The sequence below is a fragment of the Leguminivora glycinivorella genome, chromosome 4, assembly GCF_023078275.1.
Source record: "Leguminivora glycinivorella isolate SPB_JAAS2020 chromosome 4, LegGlyc_1.1, whole genome shotgun sequence".
Classification (NCBI taxonomy): domain Eukaryota; kingdom Metazoa; phylum Arthropoda; class Insecta; order Lepidoptera; family Tortricidae; genus Leguminivora; species Leguminivora glycinivorella.
The window spans coordinates 27,738,992-27,748,298 of record NC_062974.1 but is presented as its reverse complement, the minus strand read 5'-3'; the positions used below and the strand labels follow the sequence as shown (position 1 = coordinate 27,748,298).

Below are 9,307 nucleotides of genomic sequence, written 5' to 3'. Positions count from 1 at the left end.
GATGAGCTACGATCAGTATAAGGCTATATATACAGAATGTTATTCATTGTGATGCTTACATGATGTACACATAAATCACTACGAAAAGCACAATAAACTTTTAAAACAGCATCGTGTTTCGCCGTTATGAGTTTTACTCCCTTATATCTGATGATCACAAAACGTGTACAAGAGCTATTGCCCTTATTAAAGCTTTGAATATGATTCTTACAAGTATAATTGCCTTTATTAAAGCTTTAAATATGATTCTTATTAGTACATTAGCCTTTTAAAAGCACTTTTCTTGCCATTATAAGGTTAACTTTCTTATTGCATGCCATAATAAAACACGTACAAGATAAGAAAGCTAATAATATAGCAACTACAAGGGGGATATAAGGTTTTTGGCCTTATAAGGTGTGCCCAAATGCCCTCTTGTAAAGGGTTTACAAGGTTATTATAAGAGTACTATTTTTGGCATTATAAGCCACTATAAGACTAATTTTTGTTAGTTGGGTTACTGATACCTTTCCTGATTTATTTTTATCATTTATAATATAAACTTGCAGTTTTGCTCATTCATACTTAAATCTATGAACATTTTATTGTTGTTTTAGAAGGGTTATTTTGAGCGTCAGTACCTTATGTGTTGCATGAACCGATTTTATTAACCGAACCGAGTTTATCATACAAACCATCACATGTTTCTTTCGATACCGAAAATTAGAAATAACCTCCCGTCATAATCTGTCACGCGTCATGCGTGCAAACAACCTCCTGGGTCCCGGTGTAAATTTTTTATACATATTCCAAAAATGATTTTGAGAGTAACAAAAAGTTTCAAATTCAAAAACAAAACGCTCCAGGACTTTCGTCTTATCAGTGTGCCTCGTCGTCACATTTTTTTTCGACGAATATTAGCAATAATTTCTCGTCACTAATCTGTCACGCGTCACGCGTGCAAACGTGACCGCGAACACAGCTATTTCCGTCTTATCACCGCCGTGCCTGTTTGACCCTGTCGTAGTTCATATTCTGTTTACAGTCTTTTAACTGTATTTTAAAGTATATTTTTTATGCACACTTTATTCACGGTTCAAATAGTTTCATTAAATTAGCTTGGGGCTTGCTTTGCTTAGTTTGGGACTAAGTCGATCTGTGTAAGGTGTCCCCAATATTTATTTTTATTTTATTTTTTTATTAAATATATTTTTCAACTTCAAAAAAAAATTAATTAATCGCGCTCGAACCATAATTATGAATGAGATGAATTCAGTTTATGCGGGTGATATTCTAACCAATGTCACAGTTTCGTTTTCGTTCAACCCCTAATTTGCCAAGAGTGGCACTGAACTTGAGTAGTTTCATGTGCTCTACTTACCCCTTCATGGGATACAGGCGTGATTGTATGTATGTATATTCTAACCACTTTGTCAAATTTAGGTATTTATTGGCTTGTTCACTTTTTTTTAGTACCTAATTAAATAATTTTAGCTAGGTATAGGTAGATAAAATCGACATCAATTTGTTCACAAAATAATGTGTATATGCCTATTAATTATAATTTAATATGTCACACGGAACTCTGACAATAATGCGTTGTTTACTAATCGCCCAGTGTTTGTTATTAGATAGTAATGTTTTTAGAAACCACTCACAACAATACTGTTTATTGCAAATCTCAGACAGTTTACAAACAGTTTCAACCTCAACCTTATAAATAGAGGCTTATTCAATAGATAAAAAGATATGTGTTTTTTTCTGATTGCTTAAGAGCAATCTCTTCCAGACAATGCTTGTTTTGGTCACAGTAGTGTTTAATCAAGGGAATTCTTGGATAATATACTTGGATGATATAATCCTGATCTATTTTTAGCAGTTAATTATACATAATGTATAATTTAAAAAATACTGTATTGAAAAATATTGTATTGCCCGTGTGGTGACGGGTTAAGAATTTCACCACCCCTGTCTTCCCGTGGGTGTCGTAGAAGTCGACTGTGGGATTTGGGTGAAATTGTGGCGTAGGCGAGAGGCTGGCAACCTGTCACTGCAATGTCACAATTTTTCGTTTTCTTTCAACCCCTTAATTGCCAAGAGTGGCACTGAGACTTTAGTAGTTTCATGTGCTCTGCCTACCCCTTTATAGGATACAGGCGTGATTGTATGTATGTTGTATGTATGTATGTACTGTATTGAAACACGTATCATATATAGTACCATAGTATTTTTAGTACTGCCTTTTTTATAAATGCTTAATCCACACTAATATTATAAATGGGAAAGTGTGTAAGTCTGTTTGTTTCTCCGTCTTTCACGGCTAAACGGAGCGACGAATTGACGTGATTTTTAGGTGGAGATAGTTGAAGAAATGGAGAGTGACATTATTTTTTGTCTCTTTCTAACGCGAGCGAAGCCGCGGGCAAAAGCTAGTCGACTATAATTTTATCGTCACCGAACATCGTGTTCTCCAGCAATTTTGGTGCAGCATTGTCGTGTTCAAGGAATGTATGTGTTCGAAGCCAGATAGCACAGTTGATTAGCTTAGGATGAATAACAGTCAAATGAGCCTAGAAATCTTAACTTAGAAAATTTATCTTTTCATCACACAATCTGAGTGTCTCACAGTTACTAAAAAAAAGATCAAAATACTGTTAATGTACTTTTACTATGTTTTGACGTCAAGAAGGTAGTGTTAGTGTAACATTTAGTTTATTTGGACTTAGTTATACGTTTGTATGTAAAGTAACTTGTTTTTGTCTGCTTTTGACGTACGTTGTCAATTGTCTACAGCAACTAGTAGGTGAACGACTAAATAACAAAACAAAACAGATACGTTACCTATTTGTAAAAAAGAAAACTCTTTAAGGTATCCTAAGGACACAAACATATTATTATGGTGGAAAAGAAAACTTCCTTAGTTACGAGTTACTTTTTTAAAGAAGAAAAGAGTTACTTTAAAAAAAAATCATATCCCCAGTTTTTAGGTAAAAGCTTATGATCGCATATTGTCAATATCAATGTCATTGTTGACTAGACTAACCTGTCGCGCCACAACAGGTGTCTTCCCCTCAGTCCCCTATCCTACATCTAACGCCAAAAAGGAAGTTAAAGAAATCCCACAAAAACGTGATGACTAATGTGAGGAATAATAGTTAACGTTACCTTATAAATATCAAATTTAATAGACAGATCTAATTATTCGACTGTTATGTTTAGGAAAATAACCTTTCCCAAGACGAAATTTTCCGCTTATTTTGATCAAGGTTGTACTAAAAATTCCATGTATTAATAGTAAAATATATCCGTTGCCGTTTCAGTATTCATAATAATTGAATACGTCTAGATCTCCAGACAAAATAGTAAAAATACCTAAACGTCATACAAAACAAGCCTGAAAATTTACCGTCATCAGCCAAATCACCAGTCATTCTATTGTTTCACTCGCTTACCATTGTAGAAATTGGCTTTTATTGTTAATTCCGCGACTGTAACTCTTTATCATGTTTAGTTACATTATCAGTAACGTCACAACCACCTGTTTAAACTCATACCACGACACTTCACAGCACTAAATAACCTCAAAAATACTGGCACAAAATAAAAAATAAACACAGAAAATACTGGCTGAAAACAAACCACGCTTACATTGTTAAAATTAAAAAGAAATTATTCGAAATTCGAATTGGCGTTGGCGCGAAAATGCGAAGCGCGCGATGGACGCGCGTTGCGTGTCGGCAGCGAGACGTTAATGCGCGAAGTCGGGCCGGTTTGACTGTTGATAAGTTAACTGGTTGTTTAAACGAAGATGGTTAATTGGGCAGGTAAGTTGGTGATGTAAGTGACGTGTACGATGGGTTTGCGGATTATTTTGTACAATTTTGTAATAAGTATAATATTGTTGTTTGCCGTTCTTGTTTTCTTCAATAAAGCGGTAAAGCTAAGTACCTATCAGAGGGATTTACTGTGGATTTAGCCCTTTGAATCGCGCTTTTTTTGTCATAAAAAATATCGTACTAATGTTGACTGTGCAGATATCTATCTGCATTATCTGCAATGCAAGATGTTGGTAGTAATGAATAAAATATCAATAACAATATTAATAGTTTATCAATACATTGTTGTAATGATATTACAGAATAACAGGTTTTAGAGTGCATCTCCTGATTTATAGTGATCGTTGGGTACAACAATGTAACTCTGAATTGGTATATTACAATGTAACTTGTAATAAATTGATGTTCCCTGGGGTCCTGTAACCGGATCGGGTTTTAAGGTAGCATTAAGTTATAGTCATATAAAATTAATTTCAGTCTAGCTCCTTTTGGTCTTTATTATTGACTTGCCCAGTGCCGTAGCTATTTTTTGTTATAAACTTAATATAACTTAATTTTAACGTCTCTTAGTTTTATGAGCTTTTTAGGTACGTAAATAAAATTAAGATAAAACATAGAGGCTACTTTACGTGTAATGGAATGGCGTACGAAATGTCCACGCATTTATTTTGAGGGATGAACATTATGTCTAATGTTCGCGCTTGATAGCAAAAAGTGGGCAGTTAGTATAAATTCATAAACGTTATAAGGTTGAGTCATGTTTGGTACGAGTATATACTCGTACCTATAACGTTTATGTATAATTATACATATTAACACAAATTATGAATCTGTTGTGAAGGTCAAGCACATCAAACCAAAGCTACGAATTAGAAGCAGCAGCTGATTATTTATAAAAGTATGTAAGTTCTTGTGTGTCAGATTTTCTTTGAAAACATAATGGCAAAATTATCGCGTCTAAAATTGTTAACAAAAAAATTATCACACCACCACTTCAAACGTAAGGGACAATGAATCTAAGAATGAAAATACACACATAAATGCAGGCGGGTATTCCCAAAAGGGGTAAGCAGAGCGCATAGACTTCTCAAGTTTAAATACTTAGCTATTTTCTTAAGGGGTTGAAAGAAAAGTTATGACGATGAAAATAATTATACAAATTTAAAGATAATATGTATGTATCTCATCTACCTAATGAGAGAGAATGATACATGTTTTTACATAAACAAACAACGTACTTATTATTCAATTAATATTAAACCGTTTACCCATTTCTATTCAAATGATATTGTTGTTGTTTTGTAAATACTTAGTTCATTGTGTTTTGCATATAAATGTGTAGATTTTGCTGAGATGTATTAAGCGGAGAGTAATCCAGACGATATTAATGTTCGATCGAACAATGCTGAGGACAAGATAGTATATCGATCGATAGGATATTGATTTTGGTTTAATAAATATGATATTCTGACAGATCAGTATTAATTCGCTATATAAGCATAGAAGCGGCCCCTCTTACACGTAAAGTGGGGAGTATTTTTTTTTCATTTCAACCCTAACGTGTGATATATCGTTGGATAGGTATTTAAAAGTGAATACGGGTTTACGCAAATCATTTTTTGATATTGTTAATATTTTCGGAAATAATCGCTCGAAAAGTAAAAAAAACTTTTGAAACATAATTATTTTTAAAATCGGGACTTAATCGCGTATAACTACATATTAAACTGACCTCCAACGTTTCAAGGACGGCGTTGTCCCCGTGGTCTCGGAGAAGACTGGCTTGAAATGACATCAACACCTTCTGACAGCCGCGCGAGTTTTTCGAACTACCCGCACTTGTATTATGTGTAATAATCGTGAAAGTTTAAATCAGTCTTTTGAAACATGTTTAATAAATATGAAAAAAATCACCAAAGTAGAACTTTATAAAAACTTTCTAGGAAAATGATTTTGAATTTAATAGGTTGAACAGTTTTTGAAAAAAATACGGGAAACTACGGAACCCTACACTGAACATTTCCCGACACGCTGTTGGCACGTTTTTTTTAATTCGAATAGTTCTGCCTGGCGAAGAATGAATCCCAAAACTGTTCCTAAGTACGAGTATGTCCTAATTGTGATTTTCACAAAAAACCTGCATGTTTTCCAAGTAACAAGTTTTTTTTTTAAATAATAATACATGTTGATGATACATCGACTTTTAGGTCACTCTGGTCACGTATTTAATCCGCTTAATTCCTCGCCTAATCAAACATTAGCAAAACAAACTGCCAGTCCTTAATCTGACTTTAATCCAGCAATGTCGCGTGAGTGCCACCGGCCCCCGTTTTCCCGGTTTTTTCTTGACGCAAGAAGCAGATTCTTAATTACGCGTATACCTTTTAATTAGACTTTATTGTGATCATCCGAATTATCGTTTTGTCCTAGTTTTACCAGGAATTTATAGTTACGAGAAGACTATGTATTACCTACTTATTAATTTAAAGACGGATTGAAAAAATATTTGAAATATTTATAATTATATTTATGTTGGAAGCGCTGGTGTCCTAGCGGTAAGAGCGTGCGACTTTCAATCCGGAGGTCGCGGGTTCGATCCCCGGTACGTAACAATCAGTTTTTCGGGACTTATCTGCGAAATGTCATTTGATATAATTTGCCAGTCGCTTTTCGGTGAAGGAAAACATCGTGACGATACCGCACTAATCCCAATAAGGCCTAGTTACCCTTCGGTTTGGAAGGTCAGATGGCAGTCGCTTTCGTAAAAACTATTGCCTACGCCAAATCTTGGGATTAGTTGTCAAAGCGGAGCTCTTATGAGCCGTGGCAAATGCCGGGATAGCGCGAGTAGGATGATGATTTATGTTGGAATGCCATTCTTGCATTCGTCGTCACATCATTGTGCAGTCTGGAAAAAAAGAGTAGCAAATAATGGAGGCGCCACCGTCTATGTCGGCGGCCGAACGAAGAATACGCCAGATCACGAGATTCCTAGGCATATCGTGAAACGGCGCCAAATCATGATTTGCTCAAAACTCACCGTTTAACGATTTGCCCAGTGACGTTTATATAAATCGTTTAGAATTTGGCAACTATTGAGTCACATTTATATGTGTAAGTGTTTTGGTAAGTGTTTTGGTTCAGCACTGTAAACTTGCATGTGATTTATAAATAAATAAGTAAATATGAGAATAATAAGTGATAAAAAAAAAATTAGTTCCAGTTCTACTCATTTTAGAAACTGGGTTTTCGTTTCATACTAGAGTCAGTCCAAGGTAAGTTGGCAACGATTCTGACAGCCTAGTCAGTGCTATTATTTTAAACGTCAAACTTCGATGAAATTATGACTTCTCTTAACCCTTGCAGAGGACGGGCTATCAAAATCATTAAACTATTTTGGCGTAATGGTAATAATACACACATGAATAAAATGTGTACTGACATAATTTTCAGTAGCCATAATTCATAATTCATAATAATTTATTGATAATTTAAAATTACATGTCAATAGTTACAGTGCGTATTTACATTTAGTTTATTACAATATTACTTACCTTAAAAATAACGCGAACATAAAGCATTCTCAGCTAAAAAATGATTAGACTTAGAACTGTACCAAGAATCTTGATACAAACTGACCTATTTTTATTGCACTTGAGAGTGACGTTATCAACATATTACGCAAAGATAACAGATTGTTGTCTCTCGCTATTTGCTTTGGTTTGTTTTTCTGTGCTGTCTCATGCTTGTATGCACAGATGTCATATAAACCATAGATCAAGCAAACGTATCTACTTAGCGTGTCAAATGAACTCAGTGAAATCCACTGAGTTGTCAGTCTTTAATCGCAGCTTGCAGCTTTCGGGCGTCAATTTTTGTGAGTTGAAGTCAACAAAAACATTAAAAATGCCTCGTTACATGATATTTAATTGCAACAACATAAAACTTATCAACACTCAAGGGCCTGAGACATATTTAAAATCACAGGCAAGTAACAACTTCAGTACAAAATCTGACACGCTCGGCCGCCATACAAATAAATGAACTCGTTTCTTCTATCTAAATCACAGAATATATAATAGTACAAGTACAGAAGGCCCACTGCTTTGATGTTCACGAAATGCCGCCTTTTTAAATACCTACAAAATTCTTACAAAGAAACGAGCCGCACGTGCGCGGCGTCCGGTGATAGGGTTACCAATGGATCCAAACGAATTAATACTCACATAAAATGTTATACTATGGAAGCACTGGTAGCCTGGCGGTAAGTGCGTGCGACTTTCGTTCCGGAGGTCGCGGGTTCGAACCTCGGCTCGCACCAATGAACTTTTCGGAACTTATGTGCGAAATGTCATTTGATTGTTGCCAGTCGCTTTTCGGTGAAGGAAAACATCGTGAGGAAACCGGACTAATTCCAATAAGGTCTAGTTACCCTTCGGGTTGGAAGGTCAGATGGCAGTCGCTTTCGTAAAACTAGTGCCTACGCCAAATCTTGGGATTAGTTGTCAAAGCGGACCCCAGGCTCCCATGAGCCGTGGCAAATGCCGGGATAATGCAAGGAGGATGATGATGATAAAATGTTATACTATTATATTCAAGTCTTGGGTACTTTCTAGGTATATATACTGTATTTATATATTTTTGTTCAAGTTCCAACATCACAAGCCTTATTGAACTTTTCCGTGGGACTTAATCAGTAGTAGATCTACTCGTAAGTAAGAATGTCTTATGGTATTTATTTTATTGAATATGTCTATTTAACTAAGTATTATTAGCCATTCCACACACGGACATCGTTTAAAAAAACCTCGCGACGTAATGTAACAATAGAAAGTGCGAACGTGCATTCCGTGAGAACGCGCGCAACCCCTGAGTAGGCCGCGAACTCGCGGCCGCCAGGATGTACTTGTAGCGCGGCGATAGAATCGCGGAGTGAGCCGCCCCTGTCTAAATCTAATTCTGTGCTTGTATGAGTAGGTTGGTTCTATGTTTACAGAGAAGGCTGGAGCCTGGATTACCTAAAAGGCCGGTATCTTATCACATTCAAAATCCTAAGGCACTAGTCCCACCGCGAGCTAGTAAGCTATGAGCTATCGGCTATAAAAACGATCAAAAGATAAGCGCTCCCGTGCAAATAAAAGAGACACGGCTATTTTGATAGCTCACCGCTGGGCGAGTAACTATAAACATCGCCGTGTCTCTTCCACTCCTTGGAAGTGCGCAATAAGAAAAGAAGAAGCAAAGCGCTTCGTGGGAATTCGCGGAACATCTTCTATCATCACTATCTTCCTTCTATCATTCGTGCTATCCGTTAGTAATAACATAGTTGTTCAAGAAACTCTTAGACCTTGATATTCATAACTCATAAGTAGTATATTTACCTACCTTAGGTGTAATAATCGATTCGATTCAATTTCGAAACCCATGTACAATAAAATGTATCAAACACGTTTAAATTCACGTGTTTTGATCCTTATGTATACTTGAGGGTT

General features: G+C 35.8%; 1 protein-coding gene across 5 annotated transcripts in view; it reads right to left on the bottom strand.

Annotated features, from left to right (window-relative positions):
- Positions 1–9,307, bottom strand: part of LOC125225178 — a 187,520-nt gene that overhangs the window by 74,472 nt on the left and 103,741 nt on the right. The window contains exon 1 of one of the 5 annotated variants that reach the window (XM_048128760.1): positions 3,628–3,744. The exons of 2 other annotated variants lie outside the window; for them this stretch is intronic. The gene's annotated coding sequence lies outside the window, so the exon portion shown is untranslated. Of the gene's footprint in view, positions 1–3,431; positions 3,745–9,307 lie in introns of those variants that run through there. 2 more of the 5 variants (XM_048128759.1, XM_048128761.1) reach the window with 2 other exon arrangements.